Here is a 16633-nt window from a genome sequence, read left to right as displayed (position 1 = left end):
AAATGTTTTAACTCATTTATTTGTCATTATTTTAACCTATGTGTTTTTTTTAAGTCCCTTTGTCCATTATTTTCAATGGGTTGGTATTGTAGTACCAGTGGCTGACCATGTGTTGTACTGGACTTATTCCGGCTCTGAGCTGGAGTACATTTAATACTGTTTTGGGTTCATTTTCGCTGTAGTAACTATAGAAATGCAGTTTTCTGATAGCAATAGGCTTACTCTTTTGTGGGTGGGTGAGTGCATGTGCCTCCCTAATCCGCTCTAAATCTCTCTTTACACCTCCCCAACCCCTGTCATTTAGTACCAAGTATCCTTCATTTTACAACCACAAACCCCTGTTCTTCCCGCTTGTAATACTAAAACACATGAATACATGTGCAGAGATCTCTGCAATAGGTGCAGAGATATCCGTACATAAAAGTAATGAGAGGCTGTGGCAGAGACATTCTTATGTAGGTTTCTGAATTACATTTTTAGTATGTTAGTAGTACCACTGTAGTATCAATCAATCAATCAATCATAGTATTTATAAAGCGCGCTATGTACCCGTTAGGGTTTCGAGGCGCTGAGGTGGGGGGGGGGGGGTGGAGAGGCTGTTTAGCGGTCGAAGAGCCAGGTCTTGAGGAGCTTCGGGGATGCCCGGAAGCATTCAGTGGAGGGCCCGGGGTTGAGGGCGCGGAGCTCTTCGGCCGAGAAGTGGGCGCGGGAGGCGCGAGGACCAGGGGGGGTGGCGCTGGGCGCGGTACAGGCGCGGACGGGCGCAGACGGGCTTGCCTCTGGCGCGCCCGCTGCGCGCGTCCGCTGCGCGGACGCGCAGCGCTAGCCATTAAGAAGGGAGGGGGGAGGGAGGAGCAGCTGGGAGGTGGGAGGCGGGAGGGAGCGGCAAATGGGGGCGCGAGGGGGGCGGGGCCGCAGGGAAGCAGCGGCTGGGGTCGAGGAGCGCACAAGGGGCGAAAGGCACAGAAATCGGGCAAAAACAGTCACAAATGCAGGAAAAAACACAATATGGACACAATACTGGGATTAAATACGATTGGGGAGACAGCAATCAGGGGGGCACAATGGGGCAAAAAGCGCCGGCGGCGAGGCGCAGAAAAGCGGAAAAAAGCTGAAAAACAAACTTACGGGACGGCGGAAGCGGCACTCGGGTCAAGTGAGCCCACTAGCCACCAGGGATGAGGCGCAGGAGGATGCCTGCGGGTGGAGGAGGGCCTCGAACACGCAGACGGCAGCGTGGTCGTGGGGCAGAGGCAGAAGGCAGCAGGTTGGTGCTGCGGTCGTGAGGGGCGAGTTCAGGACCTGAACCAGGTCCGAACTCGCTCACTGGCGACGCGCAGCGCCAGCCATTAAGAAGGGAGGGGGGAGGGAGGAGCAGCTGGGAGGCGGGAGGCGGGAGGGAGCGGCAAATGGGGGCGCGAGGGGGGCGGGCCGCAGGGAAGCAGCGGCTGGGGTCGAGGAGCGCACAAGGGGCGAAAGGCACAGAAATCGGGCAAAAACAGTCACAAATGCAGGAAAAAACACAATATGGACACAATACTGGGATTAAATACGATCGGGGAGACAGCAATCAGGGGGGCACAATGGGGCAAAAAGCGCCGGCGGCGAGGCGCAGAAAAGCGGAAAAAAGCTGAAAAACAAACTTACGGGACGGCGGAAGCGGCACTCGGGTCAAGTGAGCCCACTAGCCACCAGGGATGAGGCGCAGGAGGATGCCTGCGGGTGGAGGAGGGCCTCGAACACGCAGACGGCAGCGTGGTCGTGGGGCAGAGGCAGAAGGCAGCAGGTTGGTGCTGCGGTCGTGAGGGGCGAGTTCAGGACCTGAACCAGGTCCGAACTCGCTCACTGGCGACGCGCAGCGCCAGCCATTAAGAAGGGAGGGGGGAGGGAGGAGCAGCTGGGAGGCGGGAGGCGGGAGGGAGCGGCAAATGGGGGCGCGAGGGGGGCGGGGCCGCAGGGAAGCAGCGGCTGGGGTCGAGGAGCGCACAAGGGGCGAAAGGCACAGAAATCGGGCAAAAACAGTCACAAATGCAGGAAAAAACACAATATGGACACAATACTGGGATTAAATACGATCGGGGAGACAGCAATCAGGGGGGCACAATGGGGCAAAAAGCGCCGGCGGCGAGGCGCAGAAAAGCGGAAAAAAGCTGAAAAACAAACTTACGGGACGGCGGAAGCGGCACTCGGGTCAAGTGAGCCCACTAGCCACCAGGGATGAGGCGCAGGAGGATGCCTGCGGGTGGAGGAGGGCCTCGAACACGCAGACGGCAGCGTGGTCGTGGGGCAGAGGCAGAAGGCAGCAGGTTGGTGCTGCGGTCGTGAGGGGCGAGTTCAGGACCTGAACCAGGTCCGAACTCGCTCACTGGCGACGCGCAGCGCCAGCCATTAAGAAGGGAGGGAGGAGCAGCTGGGAGGCGGGAGGCGGGAGGGAGCGGCAAATGGGGGCGCGAGGGGGGCGGGGCCGCAGGGAAGCAGCGGCTGGGGTCGAGGAGCGCACAAGGGGCGAAAGGCACAGAAATCGGGCAAAAACAGTCACAAATGCAGGAAAAAACACAATATGGACACAATACTGGGATTAAATACGATTGGGGAGACAGCAATCAGGGGGGCACAATGGGGCAAAAAGCGCCGGCGGCGAGGCGCAGAAAAGCGGAAAAAAGCTGAAAAACAAACTTACGGGACGGCGGAAGCGGCACTCGGGTCAAGTGAGCCCACTAGCCACCAGGGATGAGGCGCAGGAGGATGCCTGCGGGTGGAGGAGGGCCTCGAACACGCAGACGGCAGCGTGGTCGTGGGGCAGAGGCAGAAGGCAGCAGGTTGGTGCTGCGGTCGTGAGGGGCGAGTTCAGGACCTGAACCAGGTCCGAACTCGCTCACTGGCGACGCGCAGCGCCAGCCATTAAGAAGGGAGGGGGGAGGGAGGAGCAGCTGGGAGGCGGGAGGCGGGAGGCGGGAGGGAGCGGCAAATGGGGGCGCGAGGGGGGCGGGCCGCAGGGAAGCAGCGGCTGGGGTCGAGGAGCGCACAAGGGGCGAAAGGCACAGAAATCGGGCAAAAACAGTCACAAATGCAGGAAAAAACACAATATGGACACAATACTGGGATTAAATACGATCGGGGAGACAGCAATCAGGGGGGCACAATGGGGCAAAAAGCGCCGGCGGCGAGGCGCAGAAAAGCGGAAAAAAGCTGAAAAACAAACTTACGGGACGGCGGAAGCGGCACTCGGGTCAAGTGAGCCCACTAGCCACCAGGGATGAGGCGCAGGAGGATGCCTGCGGGTGGAGGAGGGCCTCGAACACGCAGACGGCAGCGTGGTCGTGGGGCAGAGGCAGAAGGCAGCAGGTTGGTGCTGCGGTCGTGAGGGGCGAGTTCAGGACCTGAACCAGGTCCGAACTCGCTCACTGGCGACGCGCAGCGCCAGCCATTAAGAAGGGAGGGGGGAGGGAGGAGCAGCTGGGAGGCGGGAGGCGGGAGGGAGCGGCAAATGGGGGCGCGAGGGGGGCGGGGCCGCAGGGAAGCAGCGGCTGGGGTCGAGGAGCGCACAAGGGGCGAAAGGCACAGAAATCGGGCAAAAACAGTCACAAATGCAGGAAAAAACACAATATGGACACAATACTGGGATTAAATACGATCGGGGAGACAGCAATCAGGGGGGCACAATGGGGCAAAAAGCGCCGGCGGCGAGGCGCAGAAAAGCGGAAAAAAGCTGAAAAACAAACTTACGGGACGGCGGAAGCGGCACTCGGGTCAAGTGAGCCCACTAGCCACCAGGCATGAGGCGCAGGAGGATGCCTGCGGGTGGAGGAGGGCCTCGAACACGCAGACGGCAGCGTGGTCATGGGGCAGAGGCAGAAGGCAGCAGGTTGGTGCTGCGGTCGTGAGGGGCGAGTTCAGGACCTGAACCAGGTCCGAACTCGCTCACTGGCGATGCGCAGCGCCAGCCATTAAGAAGGGAGGGGGGAGGGAGGAGCAGCTGGGAGGCGGGAGGCGGGAGGGAGCGGCAAATGGGGGCGCGAGGGGGGCGGGCCGCAGGGAAGCAGCGGCTGGGGTCGAGGAGCGCACAAGGGGCGAAAGGCACAGAAATCGGGCAAAAACAATCACAAATGCAGGAAAAAACACAATATGGACACAATACTGGGATTAAATACGATCGGGGAGACAGCAATCAGGGGGGCACAATGGGGCAAAAAGCGCCGGCGACGAGGCGCAGAAAAGCGGAAAAAAGCTGAAAAACAAACTTACGGGACGGCGGAAGCGGCACTCGGGTCAAGTGAGCCCACTAGCCACCAGGGATGAGGCGCAGGAGGATGCCTGCGGGTGGAGGAGGGCCTCGAACACGCAGACGGCAGCGTGGTCGTGGGGCAGAGGCAGAAGGCAGCAGGTTGGTGCTGCGGTCGTGAGGGGCGAGTTCAGGACCTGAACCAGGTCCGAACTCGCTCACTGGCGACGCGCAGCGCCAGCCATTAAGAAGGGAGGGGGGAGGGAGGAGCAGCTGGGAGGCGGGAGGCGGGAGGGAGCGGCAAATGGGGGCGCGAGGGGGGCGGGGCCGCAGGGAAGCAGCGGCTGGGGTCGAGGAGCGCACAAGGGGCGAAAGGCACAGAAATCGGGCAAAAACAGTCACAAATGCAGGAAAAAACACAATATGGACACAATACTGGGATTAAATACGATCGGGGAGACAGCAATCAGGGGGGCACAATGGGGCAAAAAGCGCCGGCGGCGAGGCGCAGAAAAGCGGAAAAAAGCTGAAAAACAAACTTACGGGACGGCGGAAGCGGCACTCGGGTCAAGTGAGCCCACTAGCCACCAGGGATGAGGCGCAGGAGGATGCCTGCGGGTGGAGGAGGGCCTCGAACACGCAGACGGCAGCGTGGTCGTGGGGCAGAGGCAGAAGGCAGCAGGTTGGTGCTGCGGTCGTGAGGGGCGAGTTCAGGACCTGAACCAGGTCCGAACTCGCTCACTGGCGACGCGCAGCGCCAGCCATTAAGAAGGGAGGGGGGAGGGAGGAGCAGCTGGGAGGCGGGAGGCGGGAGGGAGCGGCAAATGGGGGCGCGAGGGGGGCGGGGCCGCAGGGAAGCAGCGGCTGGGGTCGAGGAGCGCACAAGGGGCGAAAGGCACAGAAATCGGGCAAAAACAGTCACAAATGCAGGAAAAAACACAATATGGACACAATACTGGGATTAAATACGATCGGGGAGACAGCAATCAGGGGGGCACAATGGGGCAAAAAGCGCCGGCGGCGAGGCGCAGAAAAGCGGAAAAAAGCTGAAAAACAAAGTTACGGGACGGCGGAAGCGGCACTCGGGTCAAGTGAGCCCACTAGCCACCAGGGATGAGGCGCAGGAGGATGCCTGCGGGTGGAGGAGGGCCTCGAACACGCAGACGGCAGCGTGGTCGTGGGGCAGAGGCATAAGGCAGCAGGTTGGTGCTGCGGTCGTGAGGGGCGAGTTCAGGACCTGTAGTACTACTAAATGAACTGCAAAATGCAGTTTGTGGATAGGCTCCAATCTCCAGCAATGTTAGTTTACTCATCCATGATATTGAGTTTTATCTCATTCAAGTAGCATTCCATCCTTTGTAGAATCTATTGAAGGTCTCATCCTCTCTGTGGTTTCTTCACCATCTCAATTACTTTCCAAGAAAATGGGTTTATCAATGGTGCAGAGGTATTCTTGCAGTAGAGCCTACTTCTGTGTTAGCCTATTCTCACCTTTTATAGTTTGCACAGTCTGGTTCACCTAGATTAGTTCACAGAGACACCATATGCTGTAAAACACATGAATGGAAGTACAATATGAGAGAAATTTCAGTTCTTGTTTCACATTGATATGAATGAAAGTTTTAGAGTGAAAGGTGTATTGACATCCTTCACAATTCCCACAATTAAAATGCTCAGTTATTACTGCTAATCCTAACGGTGTGGCTATGGTGTTTTTTCCATGACTTTTCTTTCAACAGTATGAACAATGTGCACCTTGATGTTTTAACCTCATTTATAGGCAAACATAGAGAGGTCCAATGCAAGGTCTCCTGCTTTTAAAATAATCCAATGTTTTTAATGATTTTCACAATTATGTTGGTATGTGCATTAAACGTTGTAACACAAAGGAGTTTATCAGATTCCTTTTTCATTTAAGGGACAACAGTTCATGCCTGGGTGAGAACCAGGCCTTCTTTAGAGCTGTCTTTACAATTTTGTGAGGGTAGCTCCTGGCTTCAAGGTGTTATTTTACTATATTTGACAAACAGCTATCTTTAAACGTACAACTAAACTGGAGTCTTAAAATGTGCCTGAATATCACTCAGGCCTCTGGGATTGAAACTCTGGTATTTCAGTACTGTGTTATAATTATATATCATATTATATATTATTATATTAATTAAAATCCAGAAAATTGAGGTGGAGGAAGATGATTTAGGGTCTGAATTATAACTTGGCGCCCGCCTATACATACTGCCAAGATAAAGGTCTGCCCGCCCGATTTAGATGCGGATGGACCATAGGTTTAATCATGGCCTGAAGAGTGAGGGCCGTCGGGGCAGACCTCTAATTTTGCCCCCCTCATTTAGATGGGCGGAATAGAAGTCAGTTTTCACTGCTCGTCACTGCCAGGAAAACTCTGGCAGTAAAGGCCAGTAAAAAATGCTAAATATTCCCCCCACCATGGGAGAGGACTCCCCTGGTGAGCAGAGCATTTTCTTTTTTATTTTCAAAAAGAAAATCCCTCCTCAAAAAAAAAAGAAACCAGTTTGGTGCAAGCTTCGTCAGGTTGACAGAGCAGTGCACCAAACTCAGGAACGCATTAACAGGAACCACAGTGACGGCAGTTCCTGCCAATGCTTTAGAAATGACCGCCTGCTTGGTGGTCATTTCTCAATTTGGCCGGTTGCACCTCTGTCAGGGCGATGGAGTAACTTACTCCGTCTCTCTGATGGCAAAACGGGCTGCATGCCATCATCTAAGTTAGGCCCTAAAGGCTTTTAATTATTTTGTGGTATCATAATACCTCAAGGAAGCACTTTAAATGTAATCACTTGTGACTCTGCAAAATCAGATAAATAAGAATTCAGTCCAGATGAGCAATTCTGGGCGAACGTTGGTAAACTCACTGGGGTCCCTTCTCAAACAATATGAGGTTATCATTGCAAGGAGTATTAACTCATTGAGTGCCTTACTGGCATATATCAATGTCAAGGTCATGAGACAGAAATGTTAAGTAAAGTGCCCTTCCAAAGGGTGTACAAATTCTATGCAAACATTGGGGAAAATGTGTGGCACAGGAGTGAGCAGACACCCTGGCAGTCACCGGGGAAGTATTGAGATTTAATTTCCGTAATTTGGTTGGGGGTATAGTTAAAGGCCAGAAAATAGTTGTTACACCCCTTTTGTTGACATCCAAACACACATCTTTCAAAACTGATTAATGAATCAGAAAATGTCCTAGTTTGAATGGCAGTCTTTGTTAAAAACTAAGGAACAGAAAAATATTACAGGAAAATGGTAACCCGTCTCCTAATACACCAGGCGAGAAGCAAGTTGGTTGGTTGAACATGAACTACATGAGAAGATGGAGTGGTGGTCGAAGAGTGGGATATGAGTTTCTCAGTTGATTATTGTGGGTGGTGAGTTAGGGCTAGAAGTATTTATAAGCTAGGGTTTACATCTTGTTATTTTATGAACTAGAAAAATTTGGCAACAGGTAATGGCCATCTGTATGAATTGGTTGGATTTTGTTGTGGTGATACCATGAAGCCAGCATCTCTGCTTTAAGCTGGTATCCCCTAACTAAAACCCAGCAATTACAGGTTTGTCCCTGGAATGAGGAATAACCAGCTAACACTGCAACTAGTTGGTCCTTTGTTTGCTAGTTTCACTCTGATTCTGGGAACAAATTCACTGACATTTTCCTCCTGTCAGAGCAGACAGAAGATGTCAGCTGCAGGTTCTGTGTGGGTCAGAATCATAGCTGATGTAGGTCAGAATGTCAGTGCAGGCCAGAGCACGATTGGTTTAGCCTGTGATGTTGCATGGGTTAGGGCGGGGTCAGAATTGTTTCTTGCCTGCAGCTCTTCCACCTGCAGTGGTTTCACTCCATGTCTGTCTCTCTTCATATACGAGCACCCTTTGTCCACCAAGGACCACGTACAGCTGTCTTTGCACTTGTTGCCATTATGGTCATCTTGGATTTCACAATATTTTGAGATTCAATGTGTCATTAATAGAGTTTCTCTTATACCATGTCTTCTAGATGTTTGGAACCAAACACTTTCTTATTTTGGTGAAACCATGAACAAAGCATGTCCACCTGTCAGCTGGACTCCATTTAGTTTTAACTTGATGGCAACGCTACCGGTGTTGTCAAACACAAAATGAATATTGATTTAATGTATGTCCTGCCCTATGAGATATGAATGTTTAGGTGTGATGTTAGCCAAGACCTTTGGACTTTACTAAAATTATATGCCTAATATGCTTCCGTCAAGGGGCTTTCAGCCACCTATCTTCATGTCAAGGGCTTTCAGCCACCTCTCTTCATCCACTGGTCTGTTCTTGTGTCATTCACACTTTGGTTTCTGCCCACTGCAGCATACAGCATGGGGCAGTGGGTCAGCCCACTTCAGCCACTGGCTAACTTCACATTGAGACACTGCACTTAGCCCTTTCATAAGGAGCACATCCGCACACAAGGTGTTTCCCTTCAGTGACATTTTTTGTTTTAACTTTATTATTACTTTAGTGTTGCCTCTGTTTGTAGAGCCTGATTTGATAGCAGGGCACGTTTACCAGATGAGAGCACAGGGCACATTCCCGCTCTATCAGTTTCTGTGTTCTGCCAATGCTATTGTAAATTCCTTTTAAAGTGACCTTTGTTTTTTTGACTGCTTCTTGTTTACACCATACCAGTAGCTCACATGAGCTCTGAATATACGCTCATGAGGATGCTCTAGCTTTGCAGTCCTGTCAGGCTGTCCTTCTTTCTTTCTTTCTTTCTTTCTTTCTTTCTTTCTTTCTTTCTTTCTTTCTTTCTTTCTTTCTTTCTTTCTTTCTTTCTTTCTTTCTTTCTTTCTCCCAGTGCCAGACTGATTGGCTTTTTCAGGTATGTGTGGCCAAGTCCTTTTGATTTTACTACAGTTATGTGTATAACTTAGTTACCTATGTTTTCAGACAGACATTGTTCATTAGTCTGTGGTTCTGTCATTCACATTTTAATTCCACTCACTCCAACATGGATCAACAGGAAATTTGGTAGCCGACTTCAGCCATTTTGCGTCTAAAGCAACTTTTTTGCCCTTCACCAATGTTTTTGTTCAGCAAATTCCAAAACAATAAAGTTTTGCAAAATCTGTGACAAAACAAGAACTGTCAAAAGACTGTCGGCCAATGCTAGACTTATGGGTTGTGCCAGTGCTTTCCTTTACTGTGAAAACAATGAGACAAAAGCAGCATTCATGACCGTCAATTCGAATATCTATTTGTAAAGTACAGCAGCAAATCATGCATTTGTGTGACAACGGTCATTACAAGGCACTTTGGCCTAAGACTAAATTGCGTTTAACTCTGTGCTTTTTGTGTTGACCTGCTGTCAAACTAGCCACAACACAGTTTGTAACAACTTTTAGTGTCTCTGCTTGGAATACGTGTTCTAGTAATCCTTTTGCAACTGTTACCAGCTGCACCTTACCATTGGAATACTATTGCCATTTACTTTATCGCAGATCTACCACCCTCAGAAAATTATAACGTTATTATGGTAATCATATACGTTTTTTCCAGATGACCTATTTATGTAAAGAAATCACGAAATAAACAGCTGATCGCCATAGTATCCTTGAACCCCATTTTTCCACGAGGGACCATGTGTCTTTGACCTTCTTGCCATCATGGTCATCTTGGATTTAACACCATTTTGAGATTCAATGTCTCATTAATCGAGTTTCTCTTATACCATGACTTCTAGATATTTGGAACCAGACACTTTCCTATTTTGGTGAAGCCTTGGAAAAAGCACGTCCACCCGTCAGCTGGACTCCATTTAGTTTTAACTTGATGACAGCACTACTGGTGTTGTCAAACACAAAATAAATATATTGATTTGATGTTTGTCCTGAATACATAAGCTTTATTGAACACTTTGATGCAGGGCTGGACTGGGAACAAACAGCAGCACGGACAAAACAATAACTCAGCTCCTGCTCCTTTCCTGTCTGTTTCATGCCAATCACTCTCTCTCCCTTTCTTTCTTTTTGGATGCTGCCTTAAGCCCGTGTGAGCTCTAGAGAGAGGCAGTGCCATGGAGTTTCTAAAACAAGGGCTGTATTATATATATGATGCACTTTCCCTGTTTGTACCAAGGCGCTCCTTTCAAAAGTGCCCCCTATTATGCAGAGTGTGCCGCCCCAGTGCTGTGGTGAACTTGAGCTGCCCTGGGGGCAGCACAGTCAGGTGAAATATGGAGCACCTGTTTCAAAGCCACTTAGGTGGTCATTCTGACCCTGGCGGTCTTTGACCGCCAGGGCGGAGGACCGCGGGAGCACCGCCGACAGGCCAGCGGTGCTCCAATGGGGATTCCGACCACGGCGGTAAAGCCGCGGTCGGACCGGCACCACTGGCGGGGTCCCGCCAGTGTACCGCCGCCCCATTGAATCCTCCGCGGCGGCGCAGCTTGCTGCACCGCAGCGGGGATTCCGACCCCCCCTACCGCCATCCAGATCCCGGCGGTCGGACCGCCGGGATCCGGATGGCGGTAGGGGGGGTCGCGGGGCCCCTGGGGGCCCCTGCAGTGCCCATGCCACTGGCATGGGCATTGCAGGGGCCCCCGTAAGAGGGCCCCTACATGTATTTCACTGTCTGCTGCGCAGACAGTGAAATACGCGACGGGTGCAACTGCACCCGTCGCACAGCTTCCACTCCGCCGGCTCGATTCCGAGCCGGCTTCATCGTGGAAGCCTCTTTCCCGCTGGGCTGGCTGGCGGTCTGAAGGCGACCGCCCGCCAGCCCAGCGGGAAAGTCAGAATTACCGCCGCGGTCTTTCGACCGCGGAACGGTAACCTGACGGCGGGACTTTGGCGGGCGGCCTCCGCCGCACGCCAAGGTCAGAATGAGGGCCTTAGTGTTTCACAGTGAAGGTGGAATGCCGACTGCACTTCGAAGAGGGGAGAGAGATCCCCTTGCAGGTGGGTGCAGTGAGTGACTGCACCTACCTGCAGGGAGATGTCTGGAGGGTCCATGGGATCCCCTTTCTCCTCCCACAGAGGGTTTCATTTTTGTAGCTCACTTTTAGTGTGCCTCCTAAAGGCATGTTTACCTCTGCGCATACGTCCATATAACGGTGCAGGTGCAGAAGTAAAGCGATTCGCTCATTTGCATGGGGCCAAACCCCCATGCAAATGAGGGAACGCCCTCTCTTGAGCACTACATATTAGCTAGCGTTATCAGTATTACAGAATTGGCTGCTCAAGTGTCTACAGCTCCTTCTGTAACACCATTGTGCCTTGGGTGCATAAAGCAGGCACACAGGCCTGTTGCACCCCAGAGCACAATGTATAGAATACTACTCCTGTTGTCCAAAGATTCCACTGTCCCCGTGAACCTTCCTGGAACTACCCAATGGAATAAATGGCCAATCCATCCATGGTTCCAGTGGCAAGATTTAACTCTGTTGAGTCTGTGGATTTGTTCTGGTAAGTGTCAGAAGATTACCAATTGAATCAAACTTCCACAGGAGCATATGCCTTTTACCCAAGTCCCTCGAACAGATGCGTGCTCAGACCTTAACTTATTATCTGAACCCTGCATCCGCTAAGGGCAAAGGGGAATGGGAATAGAAAAAGAGAGACCGCCTCCAGATCCAGTTCCTGCCTGTGTTTCCCACTTGAAGATAGGAAATTCAGTGTGTGCTTCTGTAACCTGCTTCTTTCTTCCTTTGGGGAATTCTTTAAGGGAAGGACCTGAATCTTTTGAGAGACTAACCTCTCTCTCTAAAGAACAATGTTATCTCAGAATCTTCCTTTCTCCTGAAGTCAGAAGATAAATCCAAAGTGTACTGAAAAACAGTCCCAGATTGCGCAAATGTACAATTTACTATTGTCTTTTACAGAAATAGCAACCTCCTTCTCAAAGTTCAGATTTCTCTATCACAGTCTCTAAGGCATCAGTCTGAGTTCAGAGGTTTGTCTCTTAAGACTGATGAGTCTGCAAGGCAAAGAGTTTTTTTATATATATATTTATATATGAATGTAACTATGTATTTGAATATATATTGGCAAGTCTGAAAATTATATGGAAGGATTCCTTACTGCATTTGCTTGATGTTCAATTGAGCCAGAACAGATTCTCCTCAGAAAGCTGATAGCCAGTTGCTGGAAGGGAAAAATTCTGATTTTCGAAAAAGGGAAAAAAATCCCTCGTGTGCACACCGTACCAAGAAAAAAGAATTAACTACTCAATATTGAAAGAATTCTTACTGAAGCCAAGCATCACAGGAACACTGCTCACTCTCCTCAAGATGACAGTTGAAGTGCACGGCTCCCTGATAGGAACAGCTGGAGGGAAGCTACAGGACGAGACTAAAGTAGAAACAGTAGAGTGATGACCTCACAAGGATCTGCGGCCACCATCTTGAGTGGCAATTAAACCAGAGGAGGCTAGTTCTAGGAACAGCCTCCGCAAGAGCGACTGGGAGTGAGGACCCCGCTGCAACCAATGTGAGTACAGGGAAAAGGGGAATTGCTTTTGCAGAGGGAAGACCCTTATAATGCTGGCAATAGTTTTACTGGCAGGAAGTTTAAATAATATTTTTCAAAACTGTGGAATGGTGGTAAAATCATTGACCGCCCTGACCAGGGCAGCCGGAGTTAGTTACAAGTGGCTCAACAAAAGAATCTTATTTGAGAAAGCTAAGACTCTGAGGACTGGCTGACCTCTCAGACCCGTGGACACAAATCAGGGGATGACTAGCATTTAGATCAAAGGGAGGTTCAAGGAACGCACTCTATGCTGGAACAACGTCCAAACTCCAGAGGAAACTTCAGCGCATTCAGAACGCTTCTGCACGCCTCATCCTTAACCTCCTTCGCCACAAACACATCTCAGCCCACCTCAGAGACCTTCATTGGCTACCCGTCAGCAAGAGGATCCTCTTCAAACTCCTGATCCAAGCTCACAAGGCACTCCACAACGCAGGCCCTGCCTACCTCAACGAGCGTCTGAGCTTCCATGTGCCAACCCGCCATCTCCGCCAACCTCGCCCTCGCCACCGTCCCCCGCATCCCCTGTACCACAACTGGCGGCAGATCCTTCTCCCACCTTGCCACCAAAACCTGGAATTCCTTCACCGTCAACCTACGTCTGACCCAGGACCTCCTGACCTTCAGAAAATGCCTCAAGACCTGGCTATTCGAGCTGTAGTGACCCCCCACCCCCTCATCCCCTCAGCTCCTTGAGACCCTACCGGGGGAGTAGCGTGCTTAATAAGTGATTGATTGATTGAAGGAAAGGGTGCTGAGCTCATTTGCGAGTGGAAAAAAGAGTTTTATTTAATTACAGGAGCTTTAAAAGTTCAGGTGGAAATTCAGAGAGGAGGTTGCAGGGTGCGGCTAACAGGCAGGAGGAACAACATTTTTTTTCTTTGCTTGAGACACATTTTTATGATTGACTTAAGGCCCCATTACGAGTTTTGCGGTCTGTCGACCGCCATGGCAGTGGTGGCAGTCTGACCACCGTCAAGATGGCGGTTGGCCCACCATATTATGAGTCGTGCTAGCCTATGGAGCAAAGACCGACGAGGTCCTGTCAGCCCGCCAGGCAGCACATTCCGGCCCGGTCACGAGGCAGCACAAACAGGCCAACAGAGACAGTGTTTCTGTCAGACACATTACGATGTTGCACACAGCCAATGTGACTATGGTAATCCAACTACCATGTATCAGAAGGTGGAAACGGGGACTATAAAGGGAGACACTCACCTGCAGGTAGCCTTAAATGTCCTGCTGCTGTTGTTGATCATTGATGGAGCACAAAATCCATGCCACTGTGGGAGCAACCGATCGTAAGAACACACCTGTTTCATTAACAGTCCTGCGTCATTAACCGTAACACCAGCTCATTGCGCTGTTGTTCACATCATGTGGGAGTCACTCTACGGGCACCAAGTACACGTCTTATTGTGTCCCGGGTCGAAATCATACATAATGATGGACACATGCACAGCCACAACACGCCCCCTTTGGGCAGGTCCCACACACTGCAACACTACACAAAAACACATGGCCACACATCTCAGGCACAGAATCAATAAAGGCTACACAACTTTGTCTCACTCTTCACCAACAACACACCAACATCACATATACAAATACAACTCACATACTCATTCCTCACAGGCCATGGGCTGTCGTCACATACAACGCACATATGTATAGATGTGGTATGGAACTCAAACACGACTAACATGAATCAGCCCTGCAATGGACACACACATCACCCACACCACAGCACAATGGAAGGATAATGTCATGCACAATAGACAGAGAGACAAATAGACAAAAAGCACAATGCTAACAATACCTGCACAATAGGATATGGGTGCATCAGGAGCACCCAGGGAAGGAAGCTGCACTGGGACACACATCCCTTTGCACATGCCCCATAAACAACATCTGCACAGGGAATGGCCCTACATGTGTCACAGGGGCAAATAGTACTAGACCCAAATCACATGCTCATCTGCACAATATGGAAGTGCAAGTCAACAAAGCATATGCAACTCCAACTGTATGGGACATACATCCACAGGAACTAGCTGCAATGTACATATAGCTAAATGGACACATGCACAGGCAAATGCAAACAAAGCTAGCACAACTGAACACACTCCATTTCTGCACAAACAAAACTCAAGTTGACACACATCAGATGAACACATAAGCCATATCAGGGGGACAAGTCTAATGCCATACATGCTCACATTGGACAACACAAGATGAAATACTTACCACAACTAACAGTACATAATGCCATGACACCACCATTGCATGAACACCCACATATCCATACACACATACCCTTGTCTTGGGGGACAACAGCACTTCCCACAACATCACATACTGCAAACAACAGCAAAAGGAAAAGCAAACAGACTGAAACACACACAACAGTAGGCACACAACACAAGTCACTCGGAACAACATAAGGGTAGAAAAGGAATTGCAGGACAAAGATGTACCCAATAAAACAACAACTGTTTGGGTTTATTATAACAAATAGAATTAGAATGAAGGCCATTGGCCAGTCCATTTGTGGTGCTTAATAGCACAGTGTTGTGTCCAAACTCAACTCCTAGCTGCCATGGAACCTCCACAGGAAGGGGCCTTAAGGGGGCAGGCAGGCACCTCAGCAATCATCCTGGGAGGGCAGGGTAGGGGGGTTCGGATTTGGGAGGGGGTGTTTGAATTTGGGCTTGGGAGGGGTGGTTTTCTTTTTGGGAGGGGTGGGCTTCTTCTGGGGAAGGGGAGAGGTATGGGTGCTTGCGGGGCAGGGCAGGGGAGGCATTGGAGGTGGAAAAGAGGGCCTGGGAGGTGGATGGGGGCCTCTTTGGTTTGGGACGGCAGGTAGAGGGAACAGGGGAAAGGGTAAGGTCAAACATAAAAAAAATATTAAGGACTCAGGTACGGTCATCAGAAGGGGGTCGGAATTTGGAGGTTGAGGGAGTGGTTGTTTGCTGTGTTGGTGTGGATGTCGTGGGTGCATGCTTCTGGGAGGTATACTTGTGTTTGGTGGGTGTCTGTTGGGTGGGTGAATGAGCGTGTTTGTGTGTCTTGGGGGCTGGGAGGTGATGGTGCTGGGGGATAGAGTGGTGGATGTTTGTCTGTTGTGGGTATGCTGGATGTGGTGGATGTCTGTGTATCTGTAGTTGTGGTGTCTGCAGTGGTGTGCTTGTGGTGGATGTCTGGGGGTCTGTTGGGGTGGTGTCTGCAGGTATGATGGGTGTTGTGAGTGTGTCACTGACTGTTGGTATGGTGCCTGTTGGTATGCTGGATGTTGTGTGTGTGATGCTGGAGGTGTCTAGGGAAATTGTGACTGTTGTGTCTGTGGGTGGCTGTTGTTTGCTTGCATGCTGGTGAGTTTTGTGTTGCTTGTGTTTGTGTGTGCTACATTTGTGTGCTGATGTGGATGCATGGGGATCTGTCTTTGCTTTGGGTAGGTAAGGGGAAGTGGGGATTTAGAGTGGGAACAGGGAGATGGAGGGGGGACTAAAGGAGGGAAAGGAAGGTGGGGGTTGACTGGCTGCCTTCAATATGGAGGCCAGAGCCTGAAAAGATCTCTGTAGGCCAGACATTGCACCATAAATGCCATCCAGGAATGTATTGTAGCTGACTTGCCAATCCCTGGATGAAATTCAAAATGGCTGTCTGACCCATAGAGATACTTCTCAGGAGGTCAATAGCCTTCTGACTGAGGACAGCAGGGGTAACAGGGGCTCGGGCAGAGTTGCTGGCGGCAAAGGAGATGCCACCCTCTTGGGTGAGCAGGCACAGCAAACTGGGTGGGAAGCAACAGGGAGTGCAGTGTTAGAACGGGGGTGGCGGACAAGGATGGTACAGGGGGATACCCCGATGAGTCTGCCACCAA

This window comes from Pleurodeles waltl, chromosome 12, assembly GCF_031143425.1.
Source record: "Pleurodeles waltl isolate 20211129_DDA chromosome 12, aPleWal1.hap1.20221129, whole genome shotgun sequence".
NCBI classification, from domain to species: domain Eukaryota; kingdom Metazoa; phylum Chordata; class Amphibia; order Caudata; family Salamandridae; genus Pleurodeles; species Pleurodeles waltl.
This window is presented reverse-complemented; position numbering follows the sequence as displayed.